Source organism: Mandrillus leucophaeus, unplaced genomic scaffold (genome assembly GCF_000951045.1).
Source record: "Mandrillus leucophaeus isolate KB7577 unplaced genomic scaffold, Mleu.le_1.0 Scaffold672, whole genome shotgun sequence".
Classification (NCBI taxonomy): Eukaryota; Metazoa; Chordata; class Mammalia; order Primates; family Cercopithecidae; genus Mandrillus; species Mandrillus leucophaeus.
This window is the reverse complement of record NW_012107275.1, coordinates 38669-51678: the sequence shown is the minus strand read 5'-3', so window position 1 is coordinate 51678 and position 13010 is coordinate 38669. Positions and strand designations below refer to the sequence as shown.

General features: G+C 41.9%; 1 long non-coding RNA gene across 1 annotated transcript; it reads left to right on the top strand.

Moving 5' to 3' along the window:
- The first annotated feature begins 385 nt into the window (after positions 1-385).
- On the top strand, positions 386-7641 carry LOC105555161. Its single transcript, XR_001008431.1, has 3 exons — positions 386-432; positions 3804-3961; positions 6856-7641. It is a non-coding gene; the product is annotated as an uncharacterized LOC105555161 (long non-coding RNA).
- The last annotated feature ends 5369 nt before the right edge of the window (positions 7642-13010 follow it).

Sequence of the window (13010 nt, the reverse complement as noted above, 5' to 3'; positions counted from 1 at the left end):
AAAAAAAAAAAAAAGGTTTTTCTGTAACAGCAACACTTAGAAGTAAAAAAGAAGCAAGATTACTTGCTAATATAATTGACCAGTTGGCCGCATTCGAATTTTCCCAATATTCCCACAATGTGCCTGGTTGTCAAACCAGGATTTATTAACCAGATTCCACGTCTGTCAGGCGGGGAGACGCCAACCCCCATCCGTCCTCGGCTCCGGCTTGGAACAGAATTTCCCGCCTCGGCACCGCAGTGGCTTGTGGGAAATGCCGTCGCGGCTTCCTATGACGTCACCAGCACTGGACGGTGGGAAGGGCTCTTCCGGATGGCCTTTGCGCATGCGCCGCCCCGCCCACGCCACCATCTTCCGCCAGAGAAACGCGGCTCCTGCTGCCGTCAAGAGGCTTCTCTGGAAGCTCCGGGGTTGGGGTGTTCATCCCTGCAGGTTGGTGGTAGGATGAAACCGGAGACAGCGGGCTTGGAGGCACCATAGGGAGGCGGGGCCGACGTGCCCCAGTTGGTGGGAGCAGAGGCGTGGGCACATCTCGGGGGGGCGGGGCCTGACGCGCAGGTGCGGGCGGCGGAGTAGCGCTGGGGCTAAAAGGGCGGCGCTGCTGGGAGGGCGGGCGTGGGATCCCGGCCCTGAAGCCAGTTCCAGAGGCGCCGGAGCGGGTGGGCGAAGCCGGTGGCGCGGGGACGGGGTCTGCAGGCCGCCCCTACCTGGGAGGTCTGCGGGGAGGCTGCGCTCCGGCACCGCATGGACCTTGTGCGGCATTCCGTGCACCCCCCTGTAAGGTCAGCATACGGACAGTTCTAGGAAGATGCCCCTCATTCCCAGATGAGGAGTACGAAGCTCGTGCACACCGTCCTACTACCTGGCGAGGGTATTAGTGGGGTTTCCCGGTGTCTTTTCAGCAAGTGAAGATCCTGCTTGTGTCCCCTTCCTACGCATCCCATCCCCGCTTTAGTTTATAGGAGTTTATACAAGATCTGGTTTCTAGGGAAGTTGCGGGTGCCAGATGATGGTCCTGTTTTCTTTATAATAAAGTTTGGAGGAGGGCGCCTTTTAGGAATCCCACCTAAAAGAACACCTCTCTGGACTAACCCTCTCACTGGTGCTTCAAAGCAGGGGAGTGTCACAGGCGAAGATTCCAGTTTGTATGACCCAAGCAATTATTTTCCCACTCCCCAGAGTGGTCCAGATTTGGTTGATAATACCTTATCCAGTAGCTCTCAAATACTGGGTGGTAGCGGAAGGTTTGGACCAACATTCAGAAGGAAGAGGGGAGTTTGGCTGCGGGTGACAGGCAAGGGCCAAAGAGATGTTACTTACTGGAGGGGACTTAATAGTGTTGTCCTGGGTGGAAAAATAACCTGTTATACCTGAGAGGATTTGTCTGGAGTACTCTGTAAACACACTTTAATTCGTTCAATCTTTTCTCATTGTTTCCAGTGGCTGAACTTTCTTAAAAGTAGTCTAGGTCAAGGCGGGAGGATCACCTGAAGTCGGGAGTTCGACACCAGCCTGGCCAACATTTTGTGAAACCTTGTCTCTTCTAAAAAATACGAAAATTAGCTGGGCGTGGTGGCGCACACCTGTATAGTCCCAGCTACTTGGGAAACTGAGGCAAGAGAATCACTTGAACCCGGGAGGTGGAGGTTCCAGTGAGCTGAGGTTGTGCCACCCTGCTCTAGCGTGGGCAACAGAGCGAGACTCTGTCTCTCAAAAAAAAAAAAAAAAAAAAGTCTGTCACGAAATTTAGCGTCCAGTGATATACCGAAGCTCCCGCTATCTTGGTAGCTCTTCCTGGCAGTTCGGTAAGGCTTTGCCAAACCATTTCCACCTTATGAGAAAGATGAAAAAAATTTGGCTTTGAGGAGCTGTGACTTGCCGGGGCCACATGATATGCAGATGTTATGCTTCCTGACTTTTTGGCTAGTGTTATTCATTTTGCTCCAATTAAGTCAAAAGTTTTTTTTTTCTTTTTTTTTTTTAGATTTTTGTTGACACTGAAGTCAACTAAGAACAAACATTGCTTTAAAGTACTTTCTCAGCCCCTCTGTGCCTGCCCACCCCTCCCCCTGGAAAAAATAATAATAAAGTACTTTCCCTTGCCGGGCATAGTGTCTCACAGCTGTAATCATAGCACTTTGGGAGGCCAAGACAGGAGGATCGCTTGTGCACAGGAGTTTGAGACTAGCCTTGGCCATATAGGGAGACCCTATGTGTTTACAAGAAGAAAAAAAATTAGCTGGTTGTGGTGGCATGCACTTGTGGCCCCAACTACTTGGGGGGCTGAGGTGGGAAGATCACCTGAGCCCAGGAGGGCGAAGCTACAGTGAGCTGTGGTTGTGCCACTGCACTCCAGCCTGGGTGAGAGAATGAGACTCTGTCTCAAAACCGACCAACCAACCGACCAAGCAGAAACATTCCGTTAACCATCTCTGTTCCTTGTTATCCCCAACTCTTCCTGTGAATTATGTGACCTCAAGGGCAAATAACACAAGTGTTTCCCACTTAGTGTCAGTAATCTGTTCTTGGAAATCATAAATTCTGTAGGAAAATAATAGCATATTTTACATATTTAAAGAGGGAAGATTAGACCATGTCTCACTTCTGTTCTAAACCAGTGTCTTAAAATGTAAGTAAAATACAGTACAATGCTTACTTATAAGAGATCCTTTTTGTGTATTATGTTTTTTTAAAGTCAACAGACATTTTTATGATGTGAAGAACCTTAAAACACAATTTACTAATATGCAAAGAGTTGCTTTTTACGATTCACATGGTCTCTTAGCACCAGCAGTCTCACTGATATGCATCAAGTTGGCATTGTGATTTGCAAAACTTCGACATGAGGTTGTGATGTTCTAGTGATTGTACTTGACAAGTAATTTCACATTATCTCCTTCACATGATTTTCTTAAAAACATTGAGTTCTGGTGGCTTAGGTGTATCAGTTACTATTTTCTGTCTGAAGAACCAACGAAACTCACTGGCTTAAAAAGAAGTGACCGTTTTATTTGATAGAAGTTCTGTTGATTCACATTTTGGCGTGTGTTCACCTGGGCATTTCCTTTGCTAATGTTGTCTGGATCACAGATGAGGCTTTAGTCATCTGGTGCCTTCACTCACATGTCTGATGGTTCATGCTGACCCTTGTCCGAGAAGGCAAGCACCAGTGGGCAAGTACTTTTCCAGCCTATATTTTCATCATATTTTCCATGTCCCATTGGCAAAAGCAAGTCAAATGGCAGAGCCCTGTTCGTTATCAGAGCATACTCTATGAGGTCTGAGATACAGGGAGACATGTCATTAGGAAACATTACTAAAACAGTATATCCCAAGAAATATACAATATGTACATTTTCCCCCCTATATAATTGTGGGCAAAAAATGTTGGGTTGCAAGATGCATCCTTTCAATGATGCGTAGGTATATAAAAGATGCATCCTTTCAATGATGCAGAGGTATAAAAGCAAGATGTGTTCTAGTGGAAACACCTATATGGAATCGTGTAGAATCTCCATATTAGTAGTGAAATAGTTAATGTGGCTGAATTATATTTCTACAATATTAATTTCATTGAAGACTAAGTGTATATTTCTTTGGTTTAAATTATTACATTGTTTCTTTGGGCAAATTAATTGTTCCTAAATCAGTAGGTAATACATGTTTTCATTAATCCAAAAATAAATTGTATGTATCTCTACTAGTTAATGTACTTGTGGGTACATCTTCAGTGGGATATTTGTTGTCCCTTATTGAGGCATGAATGACTGTTCTGTCACAGGGAGGTTTTGTTGTTGCTTTAGTCTTTTCCAGCTATGGTGTAGAGCATTTTGGGCAGGAGAATCTAGGACCAAGCCACACCAGTTCTCTCCTCAACCCACTCCATTCGACTGTTCTCCCAGCTATGCTTCCAGAGTGCTCTGTGTGTTTCCACAATCAACAAACAGTGAATAAATCTCTGGTGAGTTATTTGTTTATATATTCCTCACTTTGTTTTACATTGCATTTTTTACCTTTATGGAGTCCATGGATTAAAATGAAAAAAATAGAAATAAGTAAAATTCAGGTTAAAGGAAATGCACATAAATAAAAGAATGCTGGCTTGTAGACATATGCAGGTTGTAAGCCATGGAACGTGAGTACAGGTATGTCTGTGGTCTTTCTGATGCTGCAACAACAAGGCAGTCACATTTGTTACGTGATTGGAATGGAACCTGGAAAGTACGCGCTACATTCTCATGGGATGGGAAGACTTGCTGTCACTAAAGTCTGGAACATTGACTGCATTGGTCACAGAGATGATATAGTGAAAAGTTTTTTTACTACCAACCTGGAAATAAACACTATTAGCATTTTGCAGTAGAAATAGTCACTTAGTGCTAAAGCACAACTCCCGTAATGAGGTTTTTCTGGAGTTGCTGAAACTGTGTGATCTCAGACAGCTCCGTAATGAGGTTTTTCTGGAGTTGCTGAAACAGTGTGATCTCAGACAGCTGTTGGAAGGCCCTACTTGATTCATGGCTAAAACCTAGAACATCTGGAGGATTGAGTTGACCACAGGTCCTTAACTAACCCCCCATATGTTTCTGTCAATTCATCTGTACATGGAGAATTTGTAGCAGATTGTTCACAGTTGTATTTTCTGACAAATATTTCCACTGCTCACTTGCGCTTTCATTCAGTGTAGTCTTAATTCGTTTATTCTGATGCTCACCATTAACCTAAATTATATGCAAATCCATTGGCTATTCTCTAGTCTGCCTTACTTGAATCTTGTGCCATACAGTTATCCCCCTTATCCACAGTTTTGCTCTCTGTGGTTTCAGTTACCCATAGTCAACTGCAGACGGAAAAGACAATAAGATATTTTGAATATCTTGAGTATTTTGATATTTTGAATATGTTGAATACAGTAGAATAAGATATTTTGAGAGACCACATTCCTATAAGTTTTAGTATAGTATATTGTTATAATTGTTCCATTTTATTGTTGTTAGTATCATACTGTGCCTAATTTATAAATTAAACTGTCAAGGGTATGTATCTATAGGAAAAACCATAGTGTATATAAGGTTTGGTACTATACAGTTTCAGGGATCTGCTAGGGGACCTGCAGTGTATCCCCCGTGAATAAGGGGGGACTCCTGCATTTCAAATTATCGTTCATGGTTTTTCTCCTGGAAATTCTTCTGTGTTAGTTTCTATCATGACCTCACTGATGCTGCTTGTCTTTTTTTTCCTGAATTATTCTCCTTCTCCTTTACATAGCTTGTCCAATTGTTTGATCCAATTCCCCATCCATCCCACTGTGCAGTTCTTTTGTTGTTGTTTGTTTGTTTTTTTTTTTTTTTACCAGTTCTGCTCTCTGGTGTAGCAGTTGTGTTTCTCTCCAGCTTGGACTTCTCCAGCCTTTAGACCAGGGATCCCCATCCCCAGGCCATGAACTGGTACCAGTCTGTGACCTGTGAGGAACTGGGCTGCACAGCAGGTGAATGGCAGGCAAGCAAGAATTACTGCCTGTGCTCTGCCTCCTGTCAGATGAATGACAGCATTAAATTCTCATAGGAGCATGAACCCTAATGTGAACTATGCATGTGAGGGATCTAGGTTCCCTGCTCCTTATGAGAATCTAATGCCTGACGAACCGTTTCATCCAAAACCATGTAAGGGGTCACACCCTGGTATATGGAAAAATTGTCTTTCACAAAACCTGGTGCCAGAAAGGTTGGGGATCGCTGCTCTAGATCACAGGTTCAACTCTCCATTGAATGATTCTTTGTAGCTATCTGAAAGGCACCTCAGGCTTAACAAATCCAAAATAAAAGTTACATCCTTCTCTCTTCCTTTACATACGGTATTAGATTAGAGAGTAATTAGCTTCTACCTTTCAATAAGAGGAGTAGTGAGAATCTGTAGCAGTCTTTAGTAAACCAGTTTTCCCTCTGGCTACAAATTATTTACATTCCTCCCACGTGCAAAATATACTTACCTGTAAAGTTTTCACCCATGGAACCATCACCACAAACAGTGCGATAAACAACCTTTGCCTCCATGAGTTTCTTCCTCCCCTCTCCCCGCCCCTTTTGGGATACAACCATCTGAGATAAGATACATTCTCTGTATAAGTCCGTTCTCCCATTGCTATAAAAAACTACCTGGGACTGGGTAATTTATAAAGCGAAGAGGTTTAATTGGCTGACAGTTCCACAGGCTGTACAGGAAGCAAAGAGGTTTAATTGGCTGACAGTTCCACAGGCTGTACAGGAAGCATGGCTGGGGAGGCCTTAGGAGACTTACAGTCGTGGTGTAGGATGAAGGGGAAGCAGGCACGACCTCTGTGTCTGGAGCAGGAGGAAGTGGGTGGTGAAGGGGGAGGTGCTGTACACTTTTAACAACCAGATCTCATGAGAATTTACTATCACAAGAACAGCAAGGGGCAAGTCTGCCCCCTGATCCAGTCACCTCCCACCAGGCCCCACCTCCAGCCTTGAGGCTTACAATTGGACATGAGCTTTGGACAAGTAAACAAATCGAAACCATACCATCCTCTTAACAGATTTTTAAATATGCAGTTCAGTATTAGCTACATGCATTGGTCTGTAGATTTGATATTTAGAACTTACCTGTTGCATAACTAAAACTTATACCCTGTGACCAATACCTCCCCAGTTACCCTTCCCCCTCAGCCCTTGGTAACCACGATTCAGCTCTATGTTTTTGTAAGTTTAACTGTTTCACATTTTTATGTACATGGAGTTCCACAGGCTGTACAGAAAATATAGCTTAATTTGTGCTGGAGCAACAAAATACTTCAGACTTGGTAATTAATAAAGAACAGAAATTTGTTCTTAACAGTTCTGGAGGCTGGGAAGTCCAAGATCAAGGCACTGTCATCTGGTGCCTGATGAGAGACTTCTTCCTGTATCTGTACATAGTGGAGGCAAAAGAGTGATGGAGAATGAATGCACTCCCAGCCCATTCAAGAGGGAAGAGCCCTCACCTCATCACTCCCTGGAGGCCTCACCTTACAGTACTGTCACCTTGGTGATTAGATTTCAACATAGGAATTTGAGGGGAATACATACATCCAGACTATTGCATACATCCAGATGGGATTATGTAGTACTTTGTTCCTGTTTGGCTTATTTCTTCACTTAGCACAATATCTTTCTGGTATGTGCATGTTTTTGCAAATGGCAAGATTTTCTTCCTTTTTAAGGCTGAGTAATATTTCATTGCGTGTATAGACCACATTTTCTTTATGCATTCATTGTTATTGAGAGTTCTTATTACAAATGGGGAAGTGGTTTTTAATATTGGTTTAATTTTTGTTATTGAAAACGTTTTTAGATGGTTAGATTCTTTTTGAAAATAAATATACTCTGTTAAGGCAGTTTTAATTTCACAGCAGAATTAGGAAGTACGTAGATTTCCCATATACCCTGATCCACATATATATGTAGCCTTCGCCCTTTTCAACACCTCCGCCCACCATAGTAGTACATTTGTTAAAATGAGGAACCTACACTGAGACATCATAGTTGTCCAAAGGCCATAGTTTGCATTAGGGTTTACTCTTGTGGTTTTACATGCTATGGGTTTGAGTAAAGTTTAATGACATGTATCCAGCCTTACAGTACCCCACAGGACACTTTCTTTGTTCTAAAAGCCATCCCTGCTCTTCCTGTTTATTGTTTATCATCCCTAACCTTGCAAACCATCTCCATCATTTTGCAGAATGTTACATAGTTGCAGTTATATAGTAAGTAGCCTTTTCAGACTGCCTTCTTTTACTTAGTAATATGCATTTAAGGTTCCTTCTTTTGAGGACAAGATAGCCCATTTCTTTTTAGTGCTGAATTATGTTCCATTATACCATAGTTTATCCATTCACTTACTCAAGGGCATCTTGGTTGCTTCCAAATTTTAGCTATTTTGAATAAAGCTGCTATAAATCCCTGTTTACAGGTTTTTATGCTAGCATTTATTTTCACCTCCTTTGGGTAAATACCAAGAGGTGCAGTTGCTGGATCATATGGTAAGAATGTGTTTACTTTTGTAAGAACAACCAAATTGTCCTCCAACTGAGTGACTATACTATTTTGCATTTCCACACTGTGAAGCAGAGTTCCTGTTGCTTCACATTCTCACTGTCAGTTGTTGTCAGTGCTCCAAATTTTGGCCATTCTACTAGATATGTAGCGGTATCTTGGTATTTCGTTGTTTTAATATGTTACCCTAATGTTACAGAACATACTGCATTCTTTTATGTGTTTATTTCCTGTATGTTTCTCATCATTGGTGAGGTATCTGTTAAGGTCTTTGGTCTGTTTTATTTAGTGGTTTTCTTACTGTAGAGGTTTCAGTGTTTTTGGAATGTTTTGTGTAACAGTCTCTTTACCAAGATATGTCTTTTGCAGATATTTTCTCCCAGTCTGTGGCTTTTCTTCTCATTTTTGTGACATTGGCTTTTGCAGAACAGAAGTTTTCAATTTTAATGAAGTCTTGTTTATGAATCATTTTAAAGTGGATCTTGACATTGGTGTTATATCTAAAAAGTCATTACCTTTCCCAGGATCATCTAGGTTTTTCCCTTTGTTGTTTTCTACAGTTTTTAACTTTTGCATTTTACATTGAAGTCTATGATCCATTTTGAGTTAATTTTTGTGATGGGCATAAGATCTATGTCTAGATTCAGTTTTTTGTTTTTTGTTTTTTATTAAATGTGGATTTCTAGTTGTCCCCACATCATTTGTTGAAAACAGCAACTCTGCTTTATTGCATCAGTTTACTGTATTTATGTGGGTATATTTTGGGGCTCTTTATTCTGTTCCATTGTTATGTTTGCCTACAGTGAATCTATATAATAAGGCTTAAAGTTAGGTAGTGTTAGTCTTCCAACTTTGTTCTTCAGTAATTGACTATTCTTGGTCTTTTGCTTCTCCATGTGAACTTTAGAATCAGGTTTACTTGTATTTTGTTCATTAAGGTTTTGTACTATTCCTCATATAGATCTTGTTACATTTGTTAAATTTATACGTAAGTATTTCATCTTTTGGGTGCTAAATGTAAGTAGCACTGTGTTTTTCATAGCAAACTGCACTTGGCTGTTGCTGGTGCGTTGGAAAGCAGTTAGCTTTCTCCTTTAACCTTGTGTGCTGTGATCTTGCTTTTCAGTTCCAGGAGGGGGTTTTTTTTGGTTTGGTCTTTTTTCTTTTCTTTTTTTTTTTTTTTTAAGATTTTCTGCGTAGACAATCCTGTTGTCTGTGAACAAAGTTTTATTTATTCCTTCCCAATCTGTATGCCTTTGATTATATTTTCTTGCCTGATGGCATTCGCTAGTATTTTCAGTATGATATTGAAAGGGGTGATGAGAAAGTAGATCTTTTTCTTCCTCCTGATATTGTGGAAAAGCTTTGAATTTCTGATTATTAAGTATTATGTTCACTGTAGTTTTGTGTAGATATTCTTTATTAATTTCAGGAAGTTCCCCTCTTAGCTTATTGAGAGTTTTTATCATGAATGAATGCTGGATTTTGTCAACTGCTTTTTCTGCACCGGATCATGTGATTTTTCCTTTTCAGCCTCTTGATATAATGAATTACATTAATTGATGTTCAAATGTTGAACCAGCCTGGTATCCCCAGAATAAATCTCACTTGGTGATGGTGTATGATTCTTTCTATATATTGTTGGATTTGATGTGCCAATGTTTTTGAGGATTTTTATATGTATTTTTATGACAGATCATGGTCTGTGATTTTCTATTTTGAAATGTCATTGGAATAATGCTGGCCTCACAGAATGAACTAGGAAGTATTTCAACAGCTTCTATCCTCTGAAATAGATTGTGGGGAATGGGTATAATTTCTTCCTGAAATATTTAGTCAGTTTACCAGTGAATATATCTGGGTCAGGTACTTTCTGTTCTGAAGGTTATTAAAAAATGGGTTATTCGGATTGTGTGTTTCTTCTTTTTTTTTTTTTTTGAGATGGAGTCTTGCTCTGTTGCCCAGACTGGAGTGCAGTGGCGTGATCTCGGCTCACTGCAAGCTCCACTTCCCGGGTTCACACCATTCTCCTGCCTCAGCCTCCTGAGTGGCTGGGATTACAGGCGCCCGACGCCACGCCCGGCTAATTTTTTGTATTTTTAGTAGAGACGGGGTTTCACCATGGTCTCCATTCTCCTGACCTTGTGATCCGCCCGCCTCGGCCTCCCAAAGTGCTGGGATTACAGGTGTGAGCCACCATGCCCGGCCTGTGTGTTTCTTCTTGTGTGAGTTTCAGTAAATTGTGTCTTTCAAGGAAGCAGCCCATTTGAACTGGATGATCAGATGTATGCACAGAGTTGTTCAGAGTATTTCCTTATCCATTTAACATCCACGGGATGTGTGGTGGCATCCCCTTTTTCATTTATATTATTATTATTATTTTTTTTTTGAGATGGAGTCTTGCTCTGTCGCCCAGGCTGGAGTGCAGTGGCGCGATCTCAGCTCACTGCAAGCTCTGCCTCCCGGGTTTACACCAGTCTCCTGCCTCAGCCTCCCGAGTAGCTGGGACCACAGGCGCCTGCCACCTTGCCCGGCTAATTTTATGTATTTTTTAGTAGAGATGGGGTCTCACTGTGTTAGCCAGGATGGTCTCGATCTCCCGACCTTGTGATCTGCCCGTCTCGGCCTCCCAAAGTGCTGGGATTACAAGCTTGAGCCACTACTCCTGGCCCTCATTTATGATATTATTAGTTTCTACTTTTTTTCTTAACCTGGCTATAGGCTTTTTAATTTTATTGGCCTTTTAAAAGAACCAGCTTTGTTGTTGATAATATTCTCTTGATTTTTGTGTTTTCCATTTCATTGATTTCTGCAATAATTTATTTTCTTCTTACTTTGGATTTAATCTGCTCATTTTTTTCTTTATTTTAGATCATTCTTATTTTCTAATATATGCATTTGATGCCATAAATTTTCTTCTAAGCCATGCTTTTGCTGTATTCTACACATTTTGATACGTTGTGTTTTTATTTTCATTTTTATTTAGTGAAAATATTTGTTAGACCCAGCATGGTGGCTCACACTTGTAATCTCAGCCAGGGAGGCTGAGATTTGGGAGGCCAAGGCAGGAGGATTACTTGAGGCTAGGAGTTTGAGATCAGCTTGAGCACCTATAGCAAGACCCTGTCTCTACAAGAACATTTAAAAAAGTTATCAGGGAGGCCGGGCGCGGTGGCTCACGCCTGTAATCCCAGCACTTTGGGAGGCCGACGCGGGCGGATCACGAGGTCAGGAGATCAAGACCATCCTGGCTAACACGGTGAAACCTCGTCTCTACTAAAAATACAAAAAAAAAAAAAAAATTAGCTGGGCGTGGTGGTGCGTGCCTGTAGTCCCAGCTACTCGGAGGCTGAGGCAGGAGAATGACATGAACCCAGGAGGCGGAGCTTGCAGTGAGCCGAGATGGTGCCACTGCACTCCAGCTTGGGCAACAAAGCAAGACTCCGTCTCAAAAAAAAAAAAAAAAAAAAGTTATCAGGGAGACATGTGCCTGTATTTTCAGCCACTGGTGAGGCTGAGGTGAGAGGATTGCTTGAGCCCAGGCGTTCAAGGCTGCAGTTAGTTTTGATCATGCCACTGCACTCCAGCCTGGGTGACAGTGAGACCCTGTCTCTAATAATAAAATATTAATTTCTCTTGAGATTTCTTCTTTGATCCATTCATTATTTAGAAGGTGTTCTTTTGTCTCACTATATTTAGAGATTTTCCACTTGTCTGTCTATTGCTCATTTTAAGTTTTGATTTCATTGTGGTCTAAGAATGCGTATGGCAAGATTTGTTATTTTAAATTGGTTAAAGGGTATTTTATGGTTCACAGTGTGGTATATCTTGGTGATTATTGAGCCTGAAAAGAATGTATATTTTACTGTTGTTGGATGAAGTCAAATAAATAGCAATTGCATTTGTAAGAATTAAATAAAGAGGAGAGAAACATGAAAGGTGTCTTGCCAGTTAAGACAGATTTATTTTAGAGAAAACAAACCTGAGAGATGCCTTCTGGCCGAGTTAGGTCAGAGGCTCACTCTTACAGACAGAGTTTTAAGGATTCAGGGCGGGAAAGTTTATTAAGGCTTGGACTGCTTCTGTGTCTGTGTTGTGCTTATCTGGGAGGGAGAGTTGTGTGTCTGTCCCCATGCATCTTTCTGCAGCTGCAGGCATGTCCCGAGTCTGCTTTTAGCTTCCCTGTCTTAGTGCACCTGAAGGGAAAGCCATGTGCTGATTAAATTATCAAGCCCCACTGTTTTACTGGGCCTGTTGTGTGAGGGTGAAGTTTGGCAGTGAAACTTTACCCAAGAGACTTCCCCTCACCTCCCTCTGGGGCTGAGCTGTCTTATCGGTATTTTACTGTCTGCTCTGTCTGGCTACTTGTAGTTAGAAGAGAAGTGATTTCCTTAAAGTGCATGAGGCAAAGAAGGGAGCTGGAACTTAAAGTGGCGGTGTTTGTCCGAGGTGATGGTGTGCCTGCTCTGTCAGTATCCAGTTTATATTAATACTGAATTCAACTAGATTGTTACTAATTTCTGCCTGCTGGATCTGTTTCTTTTTTCTTTCCTTTTTTTTTTTAAATTATGCTTTAAGTTCTAGGCTACATGTGCACAGCATGCAGGTTTGTTACATATGTATCCATGTGCCATGTTGGTTTGCTGCACCCGTATTTATCCTAATGCTATCCCTCTACCCTCTCCCCACCCCATGACAGGCCCCGGTGTGTGATGTTCCCCTTCCTGTGTCCAAGTGTTCTCACTGTTCAATACCCACCTATGAGTGAGAACATATGGTGTTTGGTTTTTTGTCCTTGCGATAGTTTACTGAGAATGATGGTTTCCAGCTGCATCCATGTCCCTACAAAGGACAGGAACTCGGCCGGGCGCGGTGGCTCAAGCCTGTAATCCCAGCACTTTGGGAGGCCGAGACGGGCGGATCACGAGGTCAGGAGATCGAGACCATCCTGGCTAACAC